This window comes from Podarcis bocagei (genome assembly GCF_964188305.1).
Source record: "Podarcis bocagei genome assembly, chromosome: 12".
NCBI lineage: Eukaryota > Metazoa > Chordata > Lepidosauria > Squamata > Lacertidae > Podarcis > Podarcis bocagei.
The window spans coordinates 45,435,467-45,453,223 of record NC_138137.1 but is presented as its reverse complement, the minus strand read 5'-3'; the positions used below and the strand labels follow the sequence as shown (position 1 = coordinate 45,453,223).

At 43.7% G+C, this 17,757-nt stretch overlaps 1 long non-coding RNA gene across 1 annotated transcript; it reads right to left on the bottom strand.

Annotated features, from left to right (window-relative positions):
- Nucleotides 1-2,566: 2,566 nt before the first annotated feature.
- Nucleotides 2,567-8,293, bottom strand: LOC308569747. The gene is made up of 3 exons (XR_014000795.1): nt 7,894-8,293; nt 4,322-4,544; nt 2,567-4,073 (listed from the first exon to the last, which is right to left on the bottom strand). It is a non-coding gene; the product is annotated as an uncharacterized lncRNA (long non-coding RNA).
- Between the last annotated feature and the right edge of the window lie 9,464 nt (nt 8,294-17,757).

Here is a 17,757-nt window from a genome sequence, read left to right as displayed (position 1 = left end):
GGAGGTCTACCTCCCTCGAGAGCTAAGCTGCTTGCATTCTGCAGCGGTGCCAGTCTCCCAGTAATCCCCAAAGGCAAACGACTGGTTGTTATGTGAGTGTATTTGGTTATGGAAATGTCTCCCTCTGTCCCACAGCAGCTTGTAACAAAGGTGTTTGCATATCGTCGGTATCATAGTAATTATTACTACTTTGGCTCTTGGTCCTGTAAGTAGTCCCAACAGAGAGTTATCACCAGTGGTGAGACAACATGATTTATTGCCGCTGTCCACAACAACAACAAACTGCATGGATGAGTATAAGAAAGCTTTGAAACGCTGGGGCAGGGTTAAAACGTTTGGAGGTAAATGCCACAGCAGACATGGAGTCTATGAAACCCAGTGGGATAGTTAGGCTCAGAACTGAGAAAGAGAGAGGTAGATGTTCTGCCTTCAGGGCTGTGATGTTTTCTCGGTCCCCTGTGATTTGTGGAGCATCATCTGATTCTAAAAAATAAATTGCACCTGCTTTTGATCACATAGATGTTCAAATGGCACCAGGAGTTACCCGAAGACCTGTTTATTCTCCGCTAGACCCTTTATTGGTGATGATAGATTTGCTCCCATTATTCAGGCCCCACCATGTTTGAGAGGCTGCTCAGCTAGCATTGTTGTGACATAACAATTGACAGAAAGTTTATTGGATTTTTTTCTCGTGCATACTTCCTGGGTTCAGCACTGCCTGTGGAAGCATACACAACATCTTTGCTTAGGTAAAGGGACCCCTGACTGTTGCGCTCATCTCACTTTATTGGCCAAGGGAGCCAGTGTACAGCTTCCGGGTCATGTGGCCGGCATGACTAAGCCGCTTCTGGCGAACCAGAGCAGTGCACGGAAACGCCGTTTACCTTCCCGCTGGAGCGGTACCTATTTATCTACTTGCACTTTGAAGCGCTTTCGAACTGCTAGGTTGGCAGGAGCAGGGACCGAGCAATGGGAGCTCACCCCATCGCAGGGATTTGAACCACCGACCTTCTGATTGGCAGCCCTAGGCTCTGTGGTTTATACCACAGCGCCACCCGCGTCCCAACATCTGTGCTTAGGAGTGCCTTTTATCATCTTAGATTGCATGCTGTCTCAATAATCCATGTGTTGGTCACAGCCAGGTTAGACTACTGTAATGCGCTGTATTCAGTGCTGCCTTCAAAGATGATGTGGAAATGCCAACTAGGGCACAATGCAGTCCCTTTTGATCCTTTGTGTTTTAAAGGCCCATCAACCAGGCTTTCATATCAACAAAGAAGACTAGCCTGGTGTAATTATTTTTTGACACTTGCTGGTTCCAGGGGAATAGAAGTGTCTAGTACAGGGGTGGCCAGCTCCCAAGTGACTGTGGTCTACTTACAGAATTAAAAACTGGCAGTCATCTACCCCTGTTTTTATGGAGGAGCCCTGTTTTTAAAGGGTTTTGGGGGAAAAAGAGGAACCAACAAATTGCTGGGGAAACAAACAGCCTCACTGAGTAAACTCCATCTTCTGTTCTACAGATCGTGCAACAATGGAGGATGGTGTGAGGGGGTGGGGCCGGGTTCGATTTTACCAATGCTAAGGAAAGGGACCCAGTGATCGACCATTTACCAAAACCTCCCAGGGAACTACCAGTAGATCACGATCAATCTGTTGGACATCCCTGGTCTAGTACATAACTTAATGCACACTGGTCTGGTGCCAGTTTTTAAACACCCTGAGCCATGATTAAATTCTAACACTTACTGGTCCCAGGAATTTATCAGTGTCTAGCACCCACAAACTCTTAATACTGTCTATAACATTTTCCCCTTTTGGCAAAAGTGGATGAAATTTACAGGTACAAGAACCCCTCCAGAGTGGATGAATCCTACAAAATTGCAGACAATAGAGCTCAGGAGCTTTGGGTGGGGAAAGTAAAAGAGATGCACTCTCTTCCATAATCCCTTATGTGGGATTCTTCACACAGATAGTTTTTTGAGGATAGTCCTCTACCCACATTCTGTAGCAGTAAAGTACCAGAAAGATTGTACCATGCATTTTGTGAGAAAAGTCATGTAAATAACACGGATGGAGTCCAGGGATAAAATAAATCTTAATTACTGAGGGCACTGGACAAAAACTGTACAATCTGAGGAGAGAGCAATTTGAGGAGAGTTTTTCAGACTTCAAGCCTTGTATTTAGCAGGGAGACACTAAAACATACAGAGGTAAAAACTCCCTCTGAATTACGCAGCCAATCAGAGCATATGCTACTTCACTAGGGCACTCTGCACTCTGCTAATCAAGACTTCCACCCTCCTTTGGGTTATGCTTGCAGCCTGATACATAATGGCACACATTTGTGACTAAATCTATGCAGTTACATAATTCTTATACTCTGCTGCCTGCTTCACAAAGGAATTAAAGTTATGCTAATATGCACGGGGTTACTCCGAGTTCCAGGTCTTGCATGCACAGAACTAAACAGTAATTCTGCTGTGGGTGGGGCCACCATGTAAATGGTTATGAATCACGACAAACTACTGCCCTGAGCAGTCCCAGCTCAAGGAGGACAAACGACTGGTAGTTTAATTCTTTATTGACAAAGCACAGTCTTGCGGTAGCTCCTAAGGTGCACAGAACACACAAACGCTTCTGGCGACTAAATAGCTGCTGGCATCCCCTCCCCAAACTTGTACTCTGAGCTGGACTATTGGAGCAACAGCACAACCACTCCTTCACCCAAGCTTATGTACCTTTGTCTGATGGGGGCGCATGCAAGCGACCTGCAACAACTTCTATGCAAAAGTTGCCACTGTCAGGGATTGGCCGGACAAAGAGGAGCGGTGGGAGGCACCAGCCAGGGACCCCTCATGGGAAACCCCAGAGGAGGGTGGCTCTGAGCCAGAGGATTGGTGGTGGGACATGGAGAAGGGAGAAGAGGGAGGAGCTGGATGCTGAAGTGGCAACAGGGTTTAGTGAGCAGGAAGAGCCTGTGACAGGGAGCAGTTCAGACCCCGAGGCTGAAGCAGAGGAGGTGGCTCAAGAGGCTGCTTCAGAATCCAAGGATTCTCCCCCTCCTGCTGCGACAAGCTCCCCTCCTTGCTGATCTCTAAGAACGTGCAGAATATTGAGAGCAGAACAGAGTCCAGAGGTGCACAGATGTCATTTGAGACTGCTTGGGAAACATACGGGAGAGGTGAAGCCTTAGAAAGGGTGGAAGACAGGGACCTTCAGTCCTGGCAACTGCTCCACAGGGGCAAGACCTACTGGGAAGTGTTGCTGAGTTGTTTGCCGTTTCCTTGAATGAAGAGTTAACTTTACTGACAATGGAGCCCTGCGTCTTTCGTGCTGACCTGAGTCTGGCTCTAGCCCTGACAGCTGTAGTGCCAGTCTCTTCAGGCCCCTCCTGGTCCAGAGGGGACAGAGGGGGTTCTACTGCCCACCCCATGGCACTATATTTTCCTCCGTTCATTGTGTGTCCTGTTCTTCCTGCTACCTTGGCTCCTTCCCCACATCCTGCACCCATCCCTGATCCTGTCTTGCTCGGACTATTCCCCTGCCTCCAGCCCCCTAGCTCCTGCCTTGTGGGAGGTACAGACCCCAGAAATTGCTGTCCCATTCCCTGGGTCATCCTCTGGCCTTGCAGCCTTTGCCACCTGTTCCTTGGCACCCTGCCAGTCCCTGACAACTACCAAGATCTAATTTTATATCTATTCAGCGTTGAAGACATTTAATTTACGAGTCCCCAGGAAAACTGCCTGGGTGTTCTGATGTTCCTTGACTCTTTCAACAGCTGTACGTATAGTTCATAATTGCTAGAAAACAGTATGGTCCCTGATTCATAGGTAGGAAAAGAACTCCACATTTTTACATAATCTTGTATTATGTGGCAAGAGAAATGTTCTAGAGAAGGAACTCTGTCTGCTTTCTTGAATTCAATGCCTTAGTCCAATTTTACTTGGTTTTCCTCAATACCTCAAAGCACCTATGGACATACATTTAAAGTGTACAAACATGGTACTCACAAGAAGGTGTTTGGGGAGATGTGTTTTGCACTCTGTACAGTTCCAGTTTTACTATGAAACCTAATTGTTGTTGTTGTTTAGTCATTTAGTCGTGTCCGACTCTTCATGACTCCATGGACCAGAGCACGCCAGGCACTCCTGTCTTCCACTGCCTCCTGCAGTTTGGTCAAACTCATGTTCGTAGCTTTGAGAACACTGTCCAACCATCTCGTCCTCTGTTGTCCCCTTCTCCTTGTGCCCTCAATCTTTCCCAACATTAGGGTCTTTTCCAGCGAGTCTTCTCTTGTCATGAGGTGGCCAAATGAAACCTAATACTTCAGTGAAAAATCTGGGGTGAGATGGGAATTTTGCAGCAGAATACATGCATCCAGCCAGGAACCTCTGCAAAATGTCATGTCCTAAGGCCAGAATGTGAATATTGGGGCCTATAGCAGAACTTTGCTGGATGTTTGAAACTTTCAGACGTCCTTTAAGGCAGGGCTGGTGAGCCTGTGGTTCTCAAGTGTCAGGAGCCAGAGTGCAGGAGTGAGTCTGTAATAAAATACCCAGTGTCAGCGAAGTTAACTTTTTAGTCAAAGAAACCAAAACAGTGCAGGCCTAGTGTTCACAGCAACCCTTCCCTGTAGGTCTTGCCTCAATGAGGCATTGTGAGGACCGAAGGTCCTTGCTTTCCCACCACTCTCTATGACTTCTATGGTTTATTTTAAAGTTATTGTGACTTTTTATATAGGATCTGATTGTTACTATTAATGTTTGATGTTTTATTATTATTATTTTTGTGTGTGTTGGAAGTTGCCCAGAGTGGCTGGGGCAACCCAGCCAGACGGGTGGGGTATAAATAGAACATTATTATTATTATTATTATTATTATTATTATTATTATTATTATTATTATTATTATTATTATTCCCCAGTTCCTCCCCCAGTAGCCTAAGGCTCCATAGTCTTGTCTCTTTTTCCTCTGCCCTCTACATTTTCCTCTGTACAGTGGTACCTCGGGATGCGAGCAGGATCCGTTCCGGAGGCCTGTTTGCATCCTGAATAGAACATGGCGGTGTGTCTGCGTGTGTGCAGGTCGCGTTTTGCAGTTCCCGTGCATGCGTGTGATGTCATTTTGAGCATCTGCGCATTCGCGAGAGGTGAAACCCAGAAGTAACATGCTCCGTTACTTCTGGGTTGCCACAGAGTGCAGCCTGAAAGTGCTCACCCTGAAGCACATTCAACCCGAGGTATGACTGTATTCTGGGAGACCTGGAGGGGAGCTGGTTGCAGCAGGAGGGGGAAATTCCCTGGATTCTTCAGCAGCGTATCTCATCTCTGTTTTACTGGCTCCCCTCCTCCTCTGCCTCTGAGACTGGACTGCTCTCTGCCCCAGCCTCTTCCTGCTCACTAAATACTGTTGCCTCTTTAGCTTCCAAAACCACCTCCTCCCAGTCTGCTCCCTCTGACCACTCATCACCATCCCACCACCAGTCCCCTTGCTCTGAGCCTTCTTTCCCTGGGAGTTCCTCAGCTGCTGCCTCCCACCATTCCTCTGCATCCAGCCAGTCCATGATATCAAGATGCCATTGAACTACAACCCCCGTCATCCCAGACAGTCTGTGTCCAAAAACATCTGGAGAGTTATAGGCTTTACAATGCAATGGGCTAGCATAGGTTGTTGTGGTGCATTTGTTAGGACTTTGAATTGGGACGAAACGTGTCTTTGATCGTTGCTCAGGGTCAACAGGGTTATTATCCCTTGCTTCTGTGGAAGTTAAGCACTGGAGGTATTAAGCACTGTGTATTATCTTAAAATAATTTGTCTGAATCAATCCACTGAAAGGAGGACAAAGGCTTGAACACACATGTCCCGAAACACCCTCTCCAGAGTTCATTCTGGCAATCCTGCAAGGCAGAGAGAGTCTGGAAGGTGAAGAGAACTGATTTGACATGTGGGCAGATAAACGGTGATATGCTCTACTTGTCTGAGACAAGAGGGGAAAGTCCGTGAATTGAGATGATGATGGTGACCAGGTTCACCCTGCAAAGAATGTCGGTGACGTACTGCTGAGTCGTTCCTGTCAATGACGCCGGTGAGACAATGGAATGATTGGCTGGGAGCAGTTGTGAAATCGTCAATACTGGGAAGCAGTCCAGGCAAGACAGGACAGGGAAGTCAAGGAGAGTCTCAGGAAACTGGCGGCGATTAATGCACCATCAGCCCTGTTGTAAAACTGTTAATGCGACTGTTCATGCAATCCCTCCTGTCACTCAGCTCATCTTTCCGTTTTGCATATGATGGACTTGGCAACCAACTGTGGTGTTGATCCATGTGATTTAAGCACACGAGAAGAGCCCTGCTGGATCAAACAAAAGGGTTGTCTGGTCCAGCAACACATGAAACTGCTGTATATCGAGTTAGCCCATTGGTTCTCCTGGCTCAGTATTGCCCATGATGATTGGCAGTGGCTATTTTGGGTGGGAAATGCCAGAATTGAAGCTGAGACCTTCTGTATGCAAAGGAGATACTCTACCACTGTGGTCCTCCCTACAGCAGCCAATCACATGCCTCAGGAAAACCAACAAACAGGAAGGCAATAGCCCAGGCCCGCTGTTGCTCTCTCATACTGCCTCTGGTCCTCAATCCCACTACCTTTCCTCAGAGGTCCTTAGCAGGAACTGTTGCCCGGCAACTGCCAATTGCTGGTAAGGAAAGATTGGCCTCCATCATGGGCAGAGAGCCAGCTGCCCCTTGCCTTAGAGATCACCGATGGGCTTTCCTGCCTATCAAGGGCTGGCACTAAGGAAGATCAAGGATGGGGGTGCACAATGCTACCTGAATATCTATCTCTACCACTGTAAAGATACCATGTTCTTCCTGTTCCTGATGCTGTGACTAAGATTTTCCTTGCGAGAATATTTTCTAAGCCACTCACATTTCTCTCAGGAGAAATATAAGCATGCTAAAATAATGGAATAATAAAAGTGTGCAGCTTGAGTCATCATGCCCACAGTGAAGGTTTTCTAATTCATGCTAATAGAACAAGAAGCTCTACTGGGGAGGTTTGTTAGGGCTGCCATATGTCCGGATTTTCCTGGACATTACCGGGATTTCAAAGGCGGAATTGACTTGGGGGGGGGGAGCTCAGCAACTTTTGGGGTGTCCTGGTTTTTTACTTTTTGAAATAAGGTTTGTGGAAATGCTCTGTGTATATCCACCAGGAACCTATATTTATTTTAGTTTTAAAAGCAGTTTGAGGGCTTAAATTTTTTTGGGGGGGGGCGGGCCCCAGTGTAGTGTGTGTGTGTGTGTGTGTGTGTGTGTGTAATTATACACAAAGAAAATATAAAACAACAATGAAAAGAAAATCAGGGGTATGTAAATAATACAGGTAGTGAGGTTGTGAAAGAGATTTGCCCTGAGAGTCCGCATATTAGAGGGTCAGCTGTATTGTAGTTTAGAGGTTCAAAGCACTGCTCAGCCATAAAGCTTTACTGGGCAACTTTGTGGGCCAGTTTCTGTCTTTTGGTCTAGCCTACCTTACAGGGTTGTTGTGAGGATAAAATTGGATGGAAGAGTAAAAACCATGTATGCTACTCTGATCTCCTTGGAAGATATATGTGTAAGGTTCAAGAGAACAGTCTTATGCATGTCCGCTCAGAAGTAGACAGGAACATAAGAAACTGCCTCCTGTCGGTACTGAAACCCCATTGACATCAATGGGACTTATTACCAGGATAGGATAGCCTCAATGCATTCATCTTTGAAGACTGGGGATTTGAGGGAATTGTCTAACCTCTAGAGCAATTGATCGATGGATTGCAGACCAACACTCCTTTCTTCTAGAGAGATTTTTCCTGCCGCCACTCTTTTCAGTCAGGATGGCGTGATTCTTACCTGCTACTGTCAAAAACCTTCTGTGAGCAAAGGCGAAGCTGTCCGTTTCCTTGCCCAAAGCTGTCACCTGCCTTCATCAGATGTAGGTCTTCCCCGAATCCTTTCTTTCTTTGAAGAAAGTCTGTCAAAGGCTTGATTGGCAGGTGGAGATCCACAGCCGGCATTTATCGAGCTGGGCGCACCTACGCACACACAATGCTTCAGGAGAAATTACTGTTTTCAAGAGCTGCACAATTAGTTTGATACCTTGTATTGGTGAAGTTGAGTCTTTCCCTCTCTCCCTCTGTGCGTGCATAAAACCATCATTTGACCTTAATTTTGAGACGCATGATAGAGAAATAAATATGATTCGTTGAACGATGAATAGTGTGCCGTGTTACTTGTGCTTAAGGAGCCGGGGGTGGGGGGGAAATATATCTTACCAGCTGATGTTTTTCTGTTTTCATCTGATGGAATTTACAGTAGCTCAGTCACATGTCTGTCCTTAAAGATTGCTGAATGCTTTGGAAGAGAGCACATGCACACTGAACCACGCAGTTCTGAGATGATTCCATTTATATGGATTTGCTGGTTTACTTCTTTTTGTGTGTGTGACTACATTATTTTTATAGCCAGGAACATTTTTCAGGCAAACAAGATCTTTGTTTTTAAGGATGTCCCTACCCCTCTTGCACATTTTGTGCCTGAGAACACAATCCGTCAACGTTACCAGTGAAATTATCTGATCCAAAACATTTCACATAGGAAAGGGAGGCCGGTTGCCAAGTCAGCAGACACGGCTCCCACGCAGGAGTAATTTTACACCTGTGAGGTGTGTCAGTTCATCGATGCAAATGGGTAAATGCTTCCATTGTCCAGACTGGGACAGAATGTTTTTCTGAAGATTATTAATTGCTTATAACTTGGGGAACGGGAAGTGATCGTCAGCCCTGATCTCATTAACTGAAACAACAAATCTGTAAGGAGGCAGGGATTACTATTCACCAACGGAGGGCCCATTATTGTATCTCTGTGTTTGCAGGAAGTGTGTGTGTGTGCATGTGGTTTCCTTGATGGTGGAGCCTTCAGCACCACAATGTACTGTTGTTAACTGCCTGCGCCCTTTGCCCTAAGATTCCAGGGCCGGTTACAACATTAAAACACTAAAAACAGTTTAAAGCAGCTTAAAATCACAAACTGCCCAAAATATATAGATTAAAAAAATGAATGTTAGAAATGTAAGGAAAAGGAAGGTACAGTACTTTTTACCATATGTGGTGGACATGTAAAGAGGTAAAAGCTTTCTGGGAAATGATATGTAATGAGTTAAAGAAAATGTTTTAAAACACCTTTGTTAAAAAAATCCCAGAAGCTTTTTTATTTGGTATAGTGGGCAGAGAGATACTGAGACAAGATAAAAAATTGTTCTTACAGTCATACCTCTGGTTGTGAACGTGATCTGTGCAGGAGGCACGTTTGCAACCCGCAGCCTGAAGCGTTGTGTCTGCACACATGCGTGACATGATTTGGTGCTTCTGCACATGCGCGTGATGTCATTTTGCGCTTCTGTGCATGCACGAGTGCCGAAACCTGGAAATAACCCGTTCCGGTACTTCTGGGTTCGGCGTAGTACACAACCCAAAAACGTGCAACCCGCAGCGTTTGTAACCTGAGTGTAACTGACTGTATATGCAACAACTGCGGCAATAATTTTGTTGGCTCAAAGATGGAAACAATAGGAGTTACCAACAAAAGAAGAGTGGAAGATGAAAATGATGGACTTTGCAGAACTGGCGAAACTGACTGGGAGAATCCAGAACAAGCGAGACCATGCATTCCAAAAGGACTGGAACAAATTATTATTATTATTATATTTGAAATACAACTGTAAGCAATTAACATCATTAGCAGGGCTATCTGAAGATATGTAAGATGAAATTGCTACCTATTCAAGTTGAGTAATATAATAGTTTAGGTAATGATATAACAAGGATAGGAAACGAAGCGTAATGTAAAGATGTAGAGTTTAATTTTGTAAACCATCAGAGGGAAGGGAGGGAGGTCGTCTGGCTCAGTTGAGCCAAAGAGATAAAATAAGAGGGAACGATGTTACGTAATGTGATTATATGTAAAACCAATAAAAATAATTTATAAAAACCTGCCACTAAAAACAGTTTAAAGCAACATAAAATCACAAAAGGTGGGTCCTAAATATATTCACCTCAAGTATTAAAAGCCAGGGCAAAGAGGTGCCTCTTCAACATTTGCCGGAAGCTAGGTAATGAAAGTACCAGACACAGCTCTGTGAGAAGGCAGTTCCACAGCTTAGGGGCCACCACTGAGAAGGCCCTTTTCCAGGCCACCATCCCTTGAGCCTTTGAAGATGGAGCAACTACCAAGCAGGCCCCGTCTGCCGATCTCAGCACCCAAGAGATGCAGCAGTTTTGTTTTTCCTCTTGGAGTAAATTCATTTATGATAGAAATTGAAAGGGTGAACTTGACTTGAGAATGCCACAGAAGTGGGGACACACTCACTTTGGGGTGCCTGAGGCAAGGGGGGGTCCGGCTAAGGTTTATCTTCCCTGCAATAGCACCTCAATTTGCAGCCTGTTCTCTTTGTTCTGCGGAACTTAACGAGAGCCGCTGAGAACAAATAACCGTTAGGAATAAGAATATACCATGCACCTCGGTCGGGTGATTGAGGCATATGCAACAATTTGGTTAGGACTCACAGGAATATTATGGGAATTTTTATTTTTATTTTTTTAAAAAAGATATTTATTGAGATTTTCAAAAAAGTTACCAAATATAAAAGAAAAAAGAAAAAAACAGAAAAAATACAAAATAAAAATAGTTAAAAACAATTCAGTCTTTCCATCACATATTTTCATTTGCTTATTTCCCGGACCTCCTCACGCCTCCCTTCTCTGTATTCCAATTCAGATTTTTAATTCAGCAAATCCCTCCCCTCTTCAATCATCTTAACCTTCAATTTTAAAATGTTATAACAGTTTTTACCTGTTAATAACCATTTTCTCGTATTCTCTTATAACATTACAGCTAAAGACCACTTAGTTTCTATCCAGCATCATTCTAACATTCATTAATTTTACAATATTTCTGAAGGTAGTCTTTAAATTTCTTCCAATCTTCTTCCACCGATTCTTCTCCCTGGTCTCGGATTCTGCCAGTCATTTCCGCCAGTTCCATATAGTCCATCACCTTCATCTGCCATTCTTCCAGGGTGGGTAGATCTTGTGTTTTCCAATACTTTGCAATAAGTATTCTTGCTGCTGTTGTAGCATACATAAAAAAAGTTCTATCTTTCTTTGGCACCAATTGGCCGACTATGCCCAGGAGAAAGGCCTCTGGTTTCTGGAATTTTTAATGGCGGGAAACCCTCTAATACAGCAGGACAGATCCTTAGTGAAAAGTCTCCAAACATGGATGTTGTTTTCAAGCAAGGACCTACAAAAAGAGTGACATGTTTGTTTATTGTTTTATTAGAAACTGTTGTTTTTATTAAAAACATTTAAAATAAAAATAAAAATGCTGTGTGTAAACTGGGCCTCAATCTCTCTCCATCTCACTCTTTTCCATCTGAGGTCAGATTCTAACACTGTAGACCACAAATATGCTGCCTCCTTAAATAACACTATGAGGGTGGGTTTAAAAATGTAAGTTTTTAAAAATAACTGTTAGCATGGTCTGAAGGCATCAGCCTGAGGCCTGAGTCAGATCAGGGCCTGGTTCCACCTTCTCAAACCTGGCATCTCCCCTGTTTATTTTATTTACATTGCTTATAACCTGCCATTGCTAACATGAGCCCAGAACAAAGAGCAGTGGACAATAAAAGAATATTTCATTTAAATACAACTCAGTAGAAAAACAGACATTACACTAACAATATAACTACTACAGTGGTACCTTGGGTTAAGAACTTAATTTGTTCCGGAGGTCCATTCTTAACCTGAAACTGTTCTTAACCTGAGGTGCCACTTTAGCTAATGGGGCCTCCCGCTGCCGCCATGCAATTTCTGTTCTCATCCTGAAGCAAAGTTCTTAACCCGAGGTACTATTTCTGGGTTAGTGGAGTCTGCAACCTGAAGTGCCTGTAACCTGAAGCGTCTGTAACCCGAGGTACCACTGTATCAGCATAGCAAGGAGTACCACTTTAGCAAAATGCTTTAGTGAACAGTCACATTTTTACCTGCTGTTGAAACTTCATTAGCATTGGCTCTGATCACATCCAGAGTCAAGGTGCCAGTATTGAGAATGCCCTCTTATGTTGCCCGAGACTGCATCTTGGAGACCTTTGGCACTGTGAGAAGAGCAACATGCCCTGATGACCACAAAGTACAGGCAGGTGCATAAAGAAGCAGGTCTGTGGATTCTAAGTAGGGATGGATGCAGGGCTGTCTTAAGCATATGTGGCGCCGGGGTGCAAAGATCCACCCGGTGCACCTCCCCCCAGTTTGCCCAGTCCCAGGAACGCAGGAGGGCGGAGCCAGCCGGCCACCTCAATGTCTCGCTAGCTTGGTCATCACCCAACTCACGGCGCAGAAGAGCCTGCCACGGCGCTCTGACTGATGAGTGGGCTCTTCTCTGGACTCAACTCTTGGGCCCCGGACTCAACTCTTGGCCTGGCGCCCCTAAGAGCCTGGCACCTGGGTGCCCTGCACGCCTAGTGCCTATGGGTAAGACGGCCCTGGATGGAGGGAAGGATCTGTCAATGTTGGTTCTCTCCATTTCTCTTTTTTCCAGTCTTAATTTTTTTGTTTTGCACGTTTCTGTAGTAAGCTGTGATTTTTCTTTTTAAAAACACTCATGAAAATTATCCATCATTTTAGTGCAGTTCTCCTAACAGACACACTTTTGTATGCAGTTTTGACAAATGTACATATTTCTGCGAGCCATTTCCCCCAATATAATGCATTGCTAATGCTATTTTCACTAACATGTTCATTTTTTACGGACACATTTACCTAATATATGCACTTTTGTAATTATTGCTTGGTTGGACAACAGAACAGCAAAATTCAGATAGTGGCAAATTTCAGACTGCAGGTAAATGCAAATTTAAATGGCTAGGTTTCAATTTGTGAAAGTCCAGATTGGATAAATTCAGCTTTGAGCATGAACTGAATTGAATTTCTCCCTGAACCCCAAGCTTTCTATGGCTTTATAGGTCAAAACAAGGACTTTAAACCTGGTTCAGCAAATGGGCATCCAGTGCAGAACTTTCAGTACTGGTGTTATTGCATTTTATTTATTTGCTTGTTCATTTATTTATATGGTTTTTAAAATTAGATTTTGAATATTTATATTCAGAAAGAAACAAGAAAAATAAAAGAAAAACAGAAAGATCATTGTATGTCTGTGTGTATATGGGGAGGGGAAAGGCAGAATCAGCTATTAGCACAAACTTGCCCAGTGCTTGTCATTTATGCAAAGAAATCTGTGCAGGAGGTCCATATACCTATGATAGCCCATCCTTTTTTCGCTTATGGGAGGCCATTTTCTCCTAAGCAGCCAGCAGCCACCGGTGTTTGATGTTGATGGCAAGCTGCCTCCACAAGCAATCTCATTGCAGCATTCTGCACTAACGGGGGCTTCTGAGTCAGACCCAAAGGCAGCTCCATGTAGAATGAATTGTAATAATCCAGGCATGAGATTTCAGCACAATGAACCATGGGAGCCAGGCTATCCCTGTCCATAGATAGTCATAACTGGTCACCCAGCTGGAGTTGGGGGAAGACTCTCTTAGTCTTCGATGCCGCTTGGACCTTCATCTACAAAGAGGGTTCAAACCTGATCCTTAAGGGGAAGTACAACCACATGGGAATTCCTGAACGAGACAACCAAGCGCCCACAAAGCCTCCATCTTATTAGGATTCAACTTTAGCTTTTTGGCTCTCATCCAGCCCTTTGCATTCCAACACCTGCATCAGCTCTCCTGGCTCGGATGCTACAGAGAAACAGAGTTGTTTCAAGGCTGATGGGGAAAATCCAACACCAGAGCGACCTAGTCTTCCGGAGAGAATGGAGTAAATTTATTCAATACAATAGACAGTTATTGTAAACATGTAAAGACACTGGCAGGACTGAGATAAATCATGCAGCGTTTATTGAAAGAAATTTTCTACTTGCGCCTTAAGTCTAGATTAAGTAAGGAGAAATGTAGAATTGAGATGGTATAAATGTGTGGAATTAAGATGTGTATTTATAAAAACCAGACAACGGAACGGAGGGAAGTTGAGTGGCTTGGTGGAGCTAAAAATGTATCAATGTATAACAATATGATGTTAAAAATGGAAAATCAATTAAAAATATATATTAAAAAAGAGAAACAGTTGTTCATCACCAGTGTACTGTTGACAGTTCACTCCAAGTCTAACGACCACCATTTTGGACTACAACTCAGCTCAGGGGATAGCAGTGTAAAGTTAGGATAGCTGTACTAAAAGGAAGGCTGCCTATGATCTCAAGGCTGCCATTTCACTCAACCTATGAAATGAGGAATGTAAGTGCAATCATTCAATCAAAGCTTTGGGACACACAAAATTCATGTTTCCAGGATTGATTTTTAAAAAGAAACCCTTGCTATGATTATTTATATTTTAAAATATGAAGTGTTTCACCAGGGATGGGGCATTTGTGGCTGTCAAGATGCTGCTGGGCTGAAATTCCCATCACCTCTGAAAGTTGGCCATGCTTTCTGGGACTGATGGGAGCTATAGTTCAGGTGGGGGTTGGGCAAAGAATCCCCACACCTGTTTTAGGTCATAATAACCTTGAAAACATTGCAAACAAAGTTGCAAAACTGCCTCCTCTCCCCCATACTTCTAGAATGCTACTAAGTACAATTTCTCTCTTGCTGAGATCGTTTCGGAGAAACATAAAAAGGGGAATTGTCAACTCCATAAGACAATAATCAGCATTTGAGCATTTTTCTAGGCCCTGTGGAGCAATGTGAGAGAAGATCTTTATACAGTTGCCTCAGTCAGCAGTTGCTTCTGTTCTAAGATAAGAAGGAACTAGTCAACACAACTGCATTCGTATCACATGAGAATGAGATGGTTTGTTTTAGCAGTAAGAACCTAAGCTATTTTAATAAAGTTATAAATATTCCACTTGCTCTATTTGGGTTCTCTGTACAAGTGCAGAATCTGAAATATGGAAAAATACCAGCCTTCTGGGTTGTTGTTTTTTAATGTGCCTGTTTTTGAGACTTCATGCTTGCCGTTGGAGATCTGTTCCTTTTCTGACCTACCACCCTACCCTAAATCAGATGATTGTGATAATGCATAATAGAGGCCATCCATTATGAGCATATATTTCAAGTCTCTCATCACATAATTTGGAATTTAAGGGTGCACTTAGCCCTGAACATCTATCTGGTGGTGGTGGTGTCAGGAGGAAACCCCGTTACGAGACAAAACCTGAAGCATCATACAAAGCACTCATGTGCTATACTACCATGGGGTGGGTCTTTTTTACCACAGTGAAGGTGCATAGCTGTGAGTGGATAGTAGCTCACACTGTGGGCACACACAACGACATCACTGACTTGTGCTACATGTTGGAACTGGGGATGAAAAGCCAACTGGCTTGGCCCTAGCCGGAGCGTCTCCCTTCTTAGTGACTGTATAATGACAGTGGAAAGCATCAAATCAACAGTAAAATTACATTCACAACTAAGTGCAAATGCATCACAAATCAGATGAATAATTCTACATTCCTGGATCACTCATGTGCTAGAGTGAACAGATGAGCTTTAAGCACATACCTGAATGCTAGTGCTAGAGGCCTGATGTTTATGGGGAGCACATTCTAAAGGGCAGTTGCCACCATACTAAAAGTCCTGATCACAATGGACACTATGCAACATTTGGGACCATACAGTAGTACTATGACTATATTTCCTGATGATCAAAGTGATTGAGCAGGGGTGTACAAGGGGAGGTATTCCCAGAGATAATCTGGTCCAAAGTTGTTTATATGCCAACGGCAAGACCCTTAAACTTATCCCGATAACATATTGGCAGCCTGTGCAGCCCTTTCAGCATAGGTGTGGTGAGCTAGTTGAGGGTTATATCATTTCTGCCATGTTTCCTGATATCCTTGGTCCACCATCCATCCTTCAAGCATTCCTTCAGAGCATCCCCCTGCCCCATACTAAGCTTTCAATGAACACTCTCTGCTGTATTCGATTTCCTCAATGACAAGGGGCTATTCATTCCATTAGACTAAGTAGGTCAGATATGACATACCGTAGGTTTGGTGTTTTATCGCCACAATGAGTACACCACACATCTCTTGTTTTCGCTGTGATCTCAGTGGGTATGTTATGATCTGTTATACATCAAGGGCTTTTAGTACCAAAAGCTGTAACATAATCACTCTATTAAAGTAGCAGTTTAGCTGCAATTTCAAGAAGATAGTAGCGCCACTCCTTCAGCTTCTTTCAAATCAACACTCGCTACAGAAGAATTGTGCATATCTGTTATATTTTGGCGACACTAATGTATTCTATATCCTTCAAGATGGTGCATCTATGCACGGCAGGCGGATTCAAGTCCAGGTAGTCCATTCGTCCAAGATGATGAGAGAGCCGAGGGGAGGAACTCATCCGTCAGCCAGTCAATTTTTCTAAAACACACATGCCATGGAATCTTAAAAAAGAGAAGCGTACTTTGTCAACTACAGATACGGACAATGAAACTGCTAGAATCTGTGCTACACAACAGATCCATGCATCATAAAGCATTGCTGCAGTGTGAGTAATTCATAGTGAGACTCAAAAGGTCTTCTCAGTTTTGTTCCAGTTGGTGCCACTGACCATAAGACCTATGTTCTACCTCCACCATTGGTGATAGTATGCTTCTGAATGCCAGTTTCTGGAAACTGCAGGAGGGAAGATGGCAGTCACTCCCGCACTTGCAAAAATTTAGGCCACATCCACACCCTATATTTCAAGCACTGTTATTCCATTTTAAACTGTCATGGCTTCCCCTAGCAGCCATTCTCAGCCTGTGGGTCCCCAGATGTTGAACTACAGTGGTACCTCGGGTTAAGTACTTAATTCGTTCCAGAGGTCCGTACTTAACCTGAAATTGTTCTTAACCTGAAGCACCACTTTAGCTAATGGGGCCTCTTGCTGCTGCTGCTGCGCCGCCGAAGCACGATTTCTGTTCTCATCCTGAAGCAAAGTTCTTAACCTGAAGCACTATTTCTGGGTTAGCGGAGTCTGTAACCTGAAGCGTATGTAACCCGAGGTACCACTGTACAACTCCCATCACCCCTAGCTAGCAAGGCCAGAGCTCAGGGATGGTGGGAGTTGTAGTCCAACAACATCTGGGGACCCACAGGTTGAGAACCGCTGAAAGTATCCTGGATGCTGTCATTCATAGATACACAGCTCAGTTGGTAGAACATGAGACTCTTAATCTCAGGGTTGTGGGTTTGAGCCCTACACTGGGGAAAATAGTCCTGCATTAGGAAACAGCCAAACCAAAAGTTTGAAAAGGAGTGGGAAATTTATAAAGAATAATTAAAAAAAAGAAAAACACAGTGTCCTCAAAACCTGGACATGCTTTGATTCATTTTCGCAAACTGCAGTATAGATTATAAGTATAGTATTCAGATAACAGAAGAAATGGGGAAATGATCAAAGAAGCAGTTTAACAAATAGCTAAGACAGAGCCGCTTTGAGGAAGACAGAAGTCTATTGGGAAAGATAAGTTATATTGTAAGAACTTTGGATTTATGGATGGATGGATGTTTTTTTTCCCTTTTGTTATTAATTTATTATTTTTGTTAATTTTTGTGTTTGTTTGTCAAGTAAGAAAACTAATAAAAAGCATTAAAAAAAATTCCTGCATT